Source organism: Meles meles, chromosome 4 (genome assembly GCF_922984935.1).
Source record: "Meles meles chromosome 4, mMelMel3.1 paternal haplotype, whole genome shotgun sequence".
Classification (NCBI taxonomy): domain Eukaryota; kingdom Metazoa; phylum Chordata; class Mammalia; order Carnivora; family Mustelidae; genus Meles; species Meles meles.
Genome location: NC_060069.1, coordinates 139,725,912 through 139,736,845, shown reverse-complemented (window position 1 = coordinate 139,736,845; position 10,934 = coordinate 139,725,912).

The window sequence follows — 10,934 nt, the reverse complement described above, 5'->3', positions numbered from 1 at the left end:
TAGTTAATACTCCAAAGAAAAACAACCATGTGATTCTGCTTATTTGGTTAAAATTGATCAAGAAATACATTCTTTTCTGGGGTTGGAGTGACAGAGAAAGAAACCCACCACATCTTATGCCAATGAAAGCTCCTCATATTTCTAATCATTTGTTACAAAAAGAACTGGCTAGGTTTGCTTAACTATCAATTCAGTAGACAGATAAGGACCAAAGCAAGAGGGGGAGTGCTATCTACTTTCCATTACTCTCTGGGCCTTTTAAAAACTATTATAGTAAAATGATCCAAAAAAATGTTTCCTATGGGTCCACAGTTACTACACTTTAAAGCTATTATTTCTTTAAAGAGAAATGATAAACTGCAGGAAATTATTTATAGGTTCAGATCGTCCTTCTCTATAATATGTGACTTGCTCCCCTGACCTGAAGGTCGGTTGTCTTGGGTCTTTTTAAAGCTATGGATGAATGAATTTTTGAGGTAAGAATCATATTATGGTAAGCATCTTTCTCCTTGAATACTTTTCATTCAGCTCTCAGCTCTCTAAATCAGGATATATTAGATTAGAAACGCTTTAGAAATTCTCAAAGGTTATAACTGCATATGTGAAGAAAAATGATCTTAAAGATAGCTAAGGACTAAGCCACATATCAAAACTAACACTTGCACTGCTCTGAGAAGCAAAATGGCTGCCCCTACACTCTACAGAGCAAGTAATATAACTCACAGGGGAGACATGATTAAAGAAATCACATATATCATGAACAGAGAAGTCCAAAATGTCCTTTTAAGGTTGCCCAGAAATATTGATTGTAGGAATTTATTCTTGAGATTTAAGTCACAGAAAATGCAGATTTTGCCTCTTAAATTTAAAAAGCATAGTACATAGTACTTATACATTTATAATATCCATGTTTGTTCATTTCTTTTTTAAAAAATTATTTCTTTTACAAATATTTATCACAGCTTTAATGCTCAAATTAAAGCAGGAAGGGCATCTAGATGAAATGATATAGACAAAGATCGATCACTTATGGGTCTTATATTCCAATGAGGAAGAGAAAAAAATTGGAAAGGGATAATTATTATGCTAAATTTTCAGAAAAAATAACAGAGCCATGTATACAAGGACACCTAATGTAGGCTACTGTATTCAATAAAAGCTTCAAATTGGATATAATATTTGAACTAAGACCTATGTCATGGTCAGATTTTGCTAGATGAAGAAATGAGAAAAATGTTTCAGGAAAAAAAATACATTCAAATTGGACCTTATCTTAGGCAAACCTTGAAATTTGGTAATTGATTTTATAACATGCCCAGTTACATGGCTTTTGTCTGTCCTGGTTCATTTCTTATCACTTATTGTATTGTAGCAAGCCAGTTTGCATTTTCCTTTCAATATTTCTGAAATCCTGCCACTTTTCCCTTTCCAGTGCCATTGCTTTAATTAAGACTTTATGATCTCCTACATCAGTCATCTTTCTAATTATTCTCCCTAGCCTGGGCTATCAGTTCGCAGTTCCCCAGTCTCTTCATCTTAGACTTAGTTCTCACACTGGAGCTAGTGGCAATATTTTAAAAATTTATATAATCAGGGACGCCTGGGTGGCTCAGTGGGTTGGGCCGCTGCCTTCGTCTTGGGTCGTGGTCTCAGGGTCCTGGGATTGAGTCCCGCATCAGGTTCTCTGCTCGGCGGCGAGCCTGCTTCCCTCTCTCTCTCTCTGCCTGCCTCTCTGTCTGCTTGTGATCTCTCTGTCAGATAAATAAATAAAATCTTTAAAAAAAAATTATATAATCAATATCCTCCATTACTTAAAATCCCTTATTGTTAATCCATTAAAAGTATTTGGTTAGAATTTGAAGACCTTAGTACAAAGCTCTTGGCCATGTTTTTTGACCTTCTAAAAGCTTTGAATACCTCTTTTACATATGAGAAATTAGCAAGACTTTTTATGCTGTGGTCTTTCCTGCCTTCTTATCTAGTACTGTCTTATAAACTCCTTCTTTGTACCAACCATAAAGAACTAATTTTAGAAACCTCTTGCCGTGCTATGTTTTGCTTGGAGGGTTTTCTGTGGACTACATTTCTTTGTGTCCAACCTCCTCCCATCTCTTTCTGAAAAAAATATTATGTGCCTGTTTATATTTAGTTGATATTTATTCCACTAACTATAAATATATTTATTTGCCCCATCTCTGTACTATACCCTTAGCCTGCTCATTTTATTCTTTTTCACAGTATTTATGTATGTCACTGCCAGTTCAAACTGCCTTTATTGAGCAAAGAACTGTTCTCTTCTTTATATTTTTAATCATGGCATGGAGAAGTCTATAGAAGTATAGCCTCCCCCCCCAAAAAAAAAGAAGTATAGCCTCCCAATAAATAATGATAAATGGATGCCTTAATATTTCACATTGTCTCAAGTATTTTTTAAATAAAGACTATGAATTCTAAAGAAAATATTTCAAATTTCCAAGGATTTTTTTATTTTCATTACCATAGTTATTTATAATTAAAATGATATATACTATATAATACATATTTATTCTTACAGTGATTTTTAATGATTTCATCAAATATACACACACTTTCCCAATGAATATCAGTTTATTTTTAATGTGTGTATTAGACTTTTGAAGTATCATTGAAAAAAACAAAATTCATGGAATACTATTCACAAATATGATTCAAGCATATCAGCTTATAGGCCATGCTCAGCATGTACAAAACTAAATTGTTAAATCATTTATACCAGCAGCTAGGTGGTGAAAATAACTGGGAAATGAAAACTGTTTTCCCATTCAGATTGCATCTATTGAGGCAGAGAAAAGAACTGTTGATTCAAGGATTTGGTAATACATCCTTTTCCACTTATAATTCCTTCCCTACACCCCCACATTTTTCTATTCCTTTCTTAGTTCTTGCTTCTAAATACAAGACAAATTCATCTTCAAAACAGTGGCTGAAACTTTTACAATCTTAGAAATATTTTGTAATATATAAAACAAATTCTTATACATGTATCTATAAATCTATATTATATCAGTATATACACGTACACATGAATATATAATCAGTATTTGTTGATTGACTTTGTTAGGCTTGTAGACATTCTTCATAAGAATGTCTTCATTCAAACTGAATTTGAACTATCTATTTCTAATTCCTGTTTGGAGGATTCTGATCCTACTTAGACCTTTCCCAAACTCTGTTCAGGAAGTACTTATTCACTTGATATTTAGAAAATCTTCTTTGGGGATGTTTGTCTGTCTTCAGCTAGTACATCAGTGTAAAGGACACTAAAAAAGGTACTCTGGGAAAAATTAAAAATAAGTTGTAAATTTCTCCTTTAAGTACAATGGAGTAATAGGGTCTAAGCTTAAACTCAATCTACTGAAAAACAAATAAACAAAAGCACCAGAAAAAATATATGAAACAATAGCTTTTAAATTTTCAGACATTGGATAGCAAGTAGTATAAGTCTGTGATCCCCATGAGAAGGAAAATGAGTTAGAAAGATTTTACAACCTCATTGGATGCCTGCCTACATATACATTTTGGATCCCAGGCCATGGAGGGTGACCCTAAACAGTCTTTTTAGTTGAAATGCTAGAAACGAAATTTCAGTAAGGCTGCAGTGTCTGAATGTTAAAAGAGAAGTCTGGAAAGGAGGGAACCACACAGAGAATGAGCTTAAGATATCTGCATATAGCTCCCCTTGTGTCTTTTTGTTGAGCATTAAGCTCTGTGTCTGTAAGATAGAACTCCATGAAGTCAGGCAAAAATGACAGAGAACTCTAAGATGAACAATTTTCCAGGTGTTGCAGAAAGTGTTAGAGACATCCAAGATGATCATCCAAGATCCAATATCCAAAACCAACTCAATTTCTGACTTCTATCCTAGTCTATCCCTGTTTCTCTCATGGTCTGTTAAAACACTGCAAAATGGTTATTTGACATTTCCACTTAAATGTATAAGAAACTCAAACTTAGGAATAACAAGATACAAACTCAAGATCTTTACTTCGGCTCTCAAGCTTTTCCTTCTCTTCTTAGTGAATGGAAACTTTATCTTTCATTTTTTCAGACCCAGAACCATGACTCATTCTTATCTCCTTTTCCTTTTTCTTCCATAGTTCACATGCTCTCTATTAGCAAATCCTCTAGGTTGTAGTTTTAAGATATGTCCAAAGTCCAATTCATTTCTATGATCTCATTCTTGCTACCCTGGCCCAAGCACAATAACCCTTCACTGGTTTACTGCCATAACTTCCTGGATGGTCTTCCTTCTTCTACCTTTGATCTCATAAACCCTACTCTCCAGGGAGCAGGCAGTAAGATCCTATTAAATTGTCAGTCAGAACACATCACTCTTCTGCTCAAAACCAGTCAACAACTTCCATTTCATTCAGTGTAAAACCTGAATTTCTGGCCATGGCTCATAAAGCTTTTCACTGTTATATTCCCTGTTAAGTCTGTGATCTTATATTCTAATACTCTCTCCTTTGCTCACTCTATACAAACCTCACAGGCTCTTGGACCTGTCAGTTTGTCTTGAATGTGTTAAGCATGCTTTCACCTCATAGAATTTTACTTGTTATTCTGTATGTCTGGAAATCTTTCCTTAGATATATGCCTGTTCAGTTCTTTGGCTCTTCTTGAGTTCTCTGCTGAAATGACATTTTATCAGCGATGTTTTTTGATGATGTTTTATAAAATAATTTCCAACCTTGGCTACTCTCTATTAGTCTCATTATTCTGTATTTTATATATATTAAATATATATATATATACACGTTAGATTATATATATATATATAGAGAGAGAGAGAGAGAGAGAGAGACTAAACTTGTACTAGAATATATTCTTGAGAATAAAGAATTTGTTTGTTTGTTTGTTGCTAAAAACAGAATAACTAGGAAAATTCCAGTCACACTTTTGGTGTTTTATAATGAATGCGTAAAATCTCCACATATCAGGTAAGCCATATGTCTACATCTATTTATCTAATTGCTTGACTCCAAACTTCATTATTAAATCTACTTCAAATTCCTAGCTTTCATGGGAGGAAATAGGAAGAAAAGATATTGGATACTTTTGATCTCTATTCCTATCCTACTTTAATTTCTTCTATTTCTCCTTTCTTGAAAATGTTGTCAATTCCAGGTTAAGTTTATTTTTTTTCTTCTAATCAGCAAACTCTGTGGTACATTCCATATTATGTTGTATCTTTAAGCAATAAAAAGCCATGAACTTAATGGAAATATCTTTTAGCTGTGTATACACATTTCCTCATACTTTTATATAAATTGCAATGCTTATATAGTCTGAATATAAAGACAATAATATCAATATAATCAGTGGAATTTGGTTAAAAAATGAACAATAATAAAAAGTAAATTTTTGTTGGCATGTTTTTCATTCCTCCATTTATTAAATATTGACTGAGCCCTCCTATGTGTTAGACCCTATGTGGGATACCGGGATACAGCATAAAATGAAAAAGATGTATGCCCTGCATGAAACCTAGAGTCTTTTGAGGATGAAAGACATAGATCAATAAATACAGAAAAAGAAATTGTTAAGTAGTTATGCAGAAAAATGCAGATGGCTCTATGAAAATATAGAGGATCCATAGTGACATGGAATAAATGCAGAATATGAAACACTCTCACACGTGTGACTAAGGCACAAATAAGTGTGTTGAGATGACAAACTTGAACTATATGATCGGTACATGACAAAGCTGAGGAAGTTAAAACTATAATTTCAAACTAAAATAACTTATTCACAACTTGAGATCAAGAACTCTATCAATAGAGCAACAAAAATGGCAGTGTTGTCAAGCTATATAAAAGAGTTGTAACTGAAATTTATATTTTTGTAAGTAATCACATTCCTGTGGAAACACAACTTATAGTCAATTATGTTAACACATTTTTCCCACTAGAAAATATACTACGAAAGTATTTTGAAGGTTCAGTATCAAGTAGATCGTTTGTCAGTGTTTTTACACCACACAGAATAAATCTTATCTTTGCCAGACAAGAATAAATGCACTAGTTCTTTTGTATTTTGACTTTTAAGTTTGTGCCAGAAGTGCCACTGAAATCAACTTCTGACTAGAGGAGATAAAATAAACTCTCCAAAGAGCTGAGCCTGTCAAAGTAGATGAAAAAAACATCTCTCTCAGATGCTCAAATAATGGATGCTGCATACATAAGTAAAATTCAAGAGAAACTTCAGTTCTTCTCACATTTAAATTAAGTTTTCTTGTTCAAGCCTATGCTGGATTTCAGCATCTTTACTTAGTCACCCCAGACAGGAAAATGTATTTGGATCTATAAATATTAGAGTTTTCATTGATGTGACACTGAATTTCTTTTCACCATAATGAGGCAGATTCTGGTAGAAAAGGAATGAATGAAGAATACTCAGGCCATGGTTGCTAAGGAAACTAGCAATATCTTTTCCTCATGATTAGACATTGAAGTAACCGATATTCATTTTCTTTTTTTTTTTAATGCAGAGGAAATGTATCCTGATTTTTTTTAAATTTCTAAACTAATAATCTACATTCTTTTCCTTTTGCACTCAATTCTGTTTGTTTTATCCCAGGAGTCTCTGAATTATTATCAGTTATGGTTTAAATCAACTTGAAACTCTTTTGTTTAGTCTGTTGTATGAAAAATAAAAACTCTGGATTGTCATCTTACTCCAAACTTGATCTGAAAACTGCTCTTTTAAGAAATGACATGAAAATCTTTGCCGTCAAGGGAGTAGTTTCTGCTTATTGTAACTAATCAATGTGTGTTTATGTGTTGGCTTGTACTTGTGTATATACAGTGTCTGTGACAAGGTACATTTCTGGAAATATGCAGTTTAACAAATAATTAAACTGACATGCCAGTAATATCCAGATCTCTGAACACCAATACAAAAAAAATCCCCAAAAGTCTGTTATTAAAACATCATTACCAGAAACAAACAGAAGGGACCTCCCTACACCTAGGATAATCTAGTACAGCCTTTTTGAATACATGTTAATGTAAAATAATTTATATCTGTTGAATTTTTCATACATTAAACATTTGGTATTTAATCTTTGAAATGTGGAACATCAGTGGCTCAGACTCTTGGAAACTGAAAAATTTGTTAACAAATTTGAAAGTCTTTTTTTTCCCCCCCATAAATATTTCTCTGTGGATTGAACATATCATCCTGCACAAAAAAATAGCAAGTGCACTTGTTCTTATCCAGTATTTTTTCCCCTGTGTGGTCACACATTTTCAAACCTATCCTAGGGTATGTACTACAAAATTTACTTGGCTATAGTTTTTTATGTGAATCTGGACATGTTTAGAATAATTTCCAAGCATAAACAAGCTTCTAGTTAATGCATTCTTTATTTATTGCCTATAAATGTAACATGCATTTTGGTTAGAATAATGGTAAACTAATTAAAAGTGGAATAAAATAGAAAGTCATATCCTCATTTTATTCTTTCTTTTTTTATATTAAATTTTTCATAGTAATACTTGCATATGAAAGAGACTAAATAATATGACTTTAAAAAGTTCTCTTTCTCATTCCATCTGTTCCATCCTTAACCCTTCTCCCAAGGAAAAAAAAACTAGTATTAGTTTCTTCTTTTAGTTGGAATGCCACCAGTTCTGGCTGGACTAAACCTACAACTCATTTCAAATTTTATTTAATTCTGGAAGTTGGTACAAACAGTTGTGTAGTGGGCAAAAGAGAATCAAGAGTATTCCTGTTCCTTATCTTGGTGACAAGAATAATCAGCCAGACTAGAAACTTGAGATCTATTCAAAATACTACTTTTCTTCACACCTCGCGTCCAGTGCACCACTGAATTACACCTTACTCAAACCCATTCTTCCTTTCCCATTCCTATGACCAATGCCAGAGATTGAAAACTCATTCTCTCTGCCCTAGATTATTTCAATAGTCACCTATTATCCATCATGCTGGTCTCTTATCTAGACTACCTCCAGGGTAATCTATCTACAGTAAAAATCCATGTAAGAAACAATTTATTTTACTTGTCCTCCTCACTTACATAATATTTCTAAGACTGTTGTTCAATCTTTGGTAAAAAGGAGAAGTATTATTTGTTCAAATAAGCGTAAATATATTAAGATAAACACTATTAAACATTTTTCTTTATCATAGCAAGCTTTCTTGGCATCTTTAATACCTTGAAATACCTGGGAAATCTCCTAGAAACTATGCAATGTTTCCCCTTCACCTTTGAGTAATAATACTTTTCCATCTTATATATGAATGTATATATAAATTTCATTCAATAGGAGATTTTGCATCTGAGACTTGGTGAGGGGTGGAATCTAATCTGCTAAAACATGTCCTATGCCTAGTGGACCCATGTGTACCCAAATTGTTATGCACCTCTCCAGCTTCATCTTTTCCAATTTTCTACACTATGTTCTCACCACTTAGCTTTAGTTTAGTTTTGTTTTGTTTTTTTAAAGATTTTTATTTATTTGACAGAGAGATCACAAGTAGTCAGAGAGGTAGGCAGAGAGAGAGAGAGAGAGGAGGAAGCAGGCTCCCCGCTGAGCAGAAAGCCCGATGTGGGACTCAATCCCAGGACCCTGGGATCATGACCTCAGCCGAAGGCAGAGGCTTTAACGCACTGAGCCACTCAGGCACCACAGCTTTAGTTTTTTTTTTTTAAATAAAAGCTTAGTTTTATTAATAAAGTTAATTGATTTTACAAAGTTATCTCATGACTAGAAGACTTTATTTATTGTTACAAAATGTAAGGAAGATTGAAAGGGATGAAAAGAGAGATAATGGGAGAGAAGGAAAGAAAGATTGTTATGGTTAAGTTAAATTTACAGTATAGGTTTTTGCAACATAAATCTTAGCAGCACATTTTCTAGCTGTGTTGTCTTGAACTCAGCTTGTGATTGTGGCATTCCTAGAGTGCAATCCATCAATGCTGAGCCACCTCTGGAAAGGAAAAACAGAGGGCTCATCGACAGATCCAGTAAAGCAGTCCCATTTTCACAATAACCGTCCACCACTTGCTCAACATGGCTTAATATTTACCCAATTGATCAATTGGGTTGTGTGGTTGTCACCACACTACCGCACGGACAGAAAGAGAGGACATCAACTGTTTTTGAGTGTGATGGGGTCTCAAAAACTTCAGAATAGATAAAGTCAGCCATCCCTGGAGGGAAGTCTAACACTGACAAGAAACCTGCAACAGGGGTTGGGGTGACTTCCCTGGGTTCAATGGCAGGTTAGGGAAGGCCAGGGGTATAAGATGCCTGCAGCTGTCCGTGCAACCTTTTGGTACTATAGGCCAGAGGCAGTAATGTGGCTGGAATACAGATGGAACAGAGATGAATAACAGCTCACACATGTGGCTCAAATCCAAGGGTCAAGAGTGGACCACAAGTAGTCCAGAATCCTGAACATCCTTTTGTTTCTGACTTGTGTGAGTCACTCCAAATCACCAGGACAGTGCCATCCCAGTGATCCAATGTCATGAGAGCCCACAGAAGTACATTACTGACCACACTAGTCACACTGACATAAGTCTCAGAGTGGCTTGAGTCAATCATATATATGAAATAGTGGGCTGGGTTTAGGAAAGGGGTCAGAGAATATCCTCCTTGGGACCCAGGGCAAATGGATCTGGGTTCTAGTCCTGCCTGAATCATCCTGCCCAGGGCCCGGCAGTTCCCAGGAACTAGAAGTGGACTGAAATTTTAAGGCAGTCATCAAAAAAGGCTAATGTTCTGAGCAGAAAACCCAGGTACTGTTTGGGAATCATTGAGGCATTGTGGTTTGAAAACTAATGACTTCTTTTGTTCTCAAATTTAAAAAAAAAATATGAATAAATGAAACAAGATGGGATTGGGAGGGAGACAAACCATAAATGACTCTTAATCTCACAAAACAAACTGGGGGTTGCTGGGGGGAGGTGGGATTGTGAGAGGGGGAGGGGGCTATGGACATTGGGGAGGGTAAGTGCTATCGTGAGTGCTGTGAAGTGTGTAAACCTGGCGATTCACAGACCTGTACCCCTGGGGATAAAAATACATTATATGTTTATTAAAAAAAAAAAAAATTTGGAAGGGGAGGTGAACCATAAGAGACTATGGTCTCTGAAAAACAACCTGAGGGTTTTGAAGGGTCAGGGGTGAGAGGTTGGGGGAACAGGTGGTGGGTAATGGGGAGGGCACGTTTTGCATGGAGCACTGGGTGTTGTGCAAAAAGAATGAATACTGTTACGCTGAAAAAATAAATAAAATGGAAAAAAAATATGTAATTGTTTATTTTCCTCTTTTTTTGGTTGTTCTTTCTGGAACTCTTATTTGTTTGATTTAGAGAGCTAGAATAATTCTCTTTTCTCCCTTTCCCCTCTATTAGCCATGTCTCAACATTTTGCAATTTTTCTGGAAAATCTCAAGGAATCATTAACAAACTTTTGTTAGAATATATTAGTATTTTAGCCAACATTTTTTTTTGACCTTTATTGTTCTGTTTGTTAAATCATGAATTCCATGATGTCTATTCACTTTCCCTATGGATTATTTGGGCTTTGTACTGTCTTCCATTTCCTTTATCTACTTTCTATCTCTAATTACTATGATTTTTTTCTCAGACGTTAACTTTCATACATACTTAACAAATATTTAACTACTCTGAATCGTTTAAGAATGCCTTATGTCCTCTTTATAATTATTAGTTTTGATTTACTCTTTCTTTAATTGTAATACATTTTTAAGAAGAACATGAGTGGTTTTCAGTGGTGAACACTGAATACAAGTGTTTTTTTTCCACATAGTGATCATTTGCTCTTTTGTTTGTTTGCTTATCACTGATGTCATATAATGATGTGCTTTTTGACAGCACTGTAATTTCCTCCTGGGTAAATT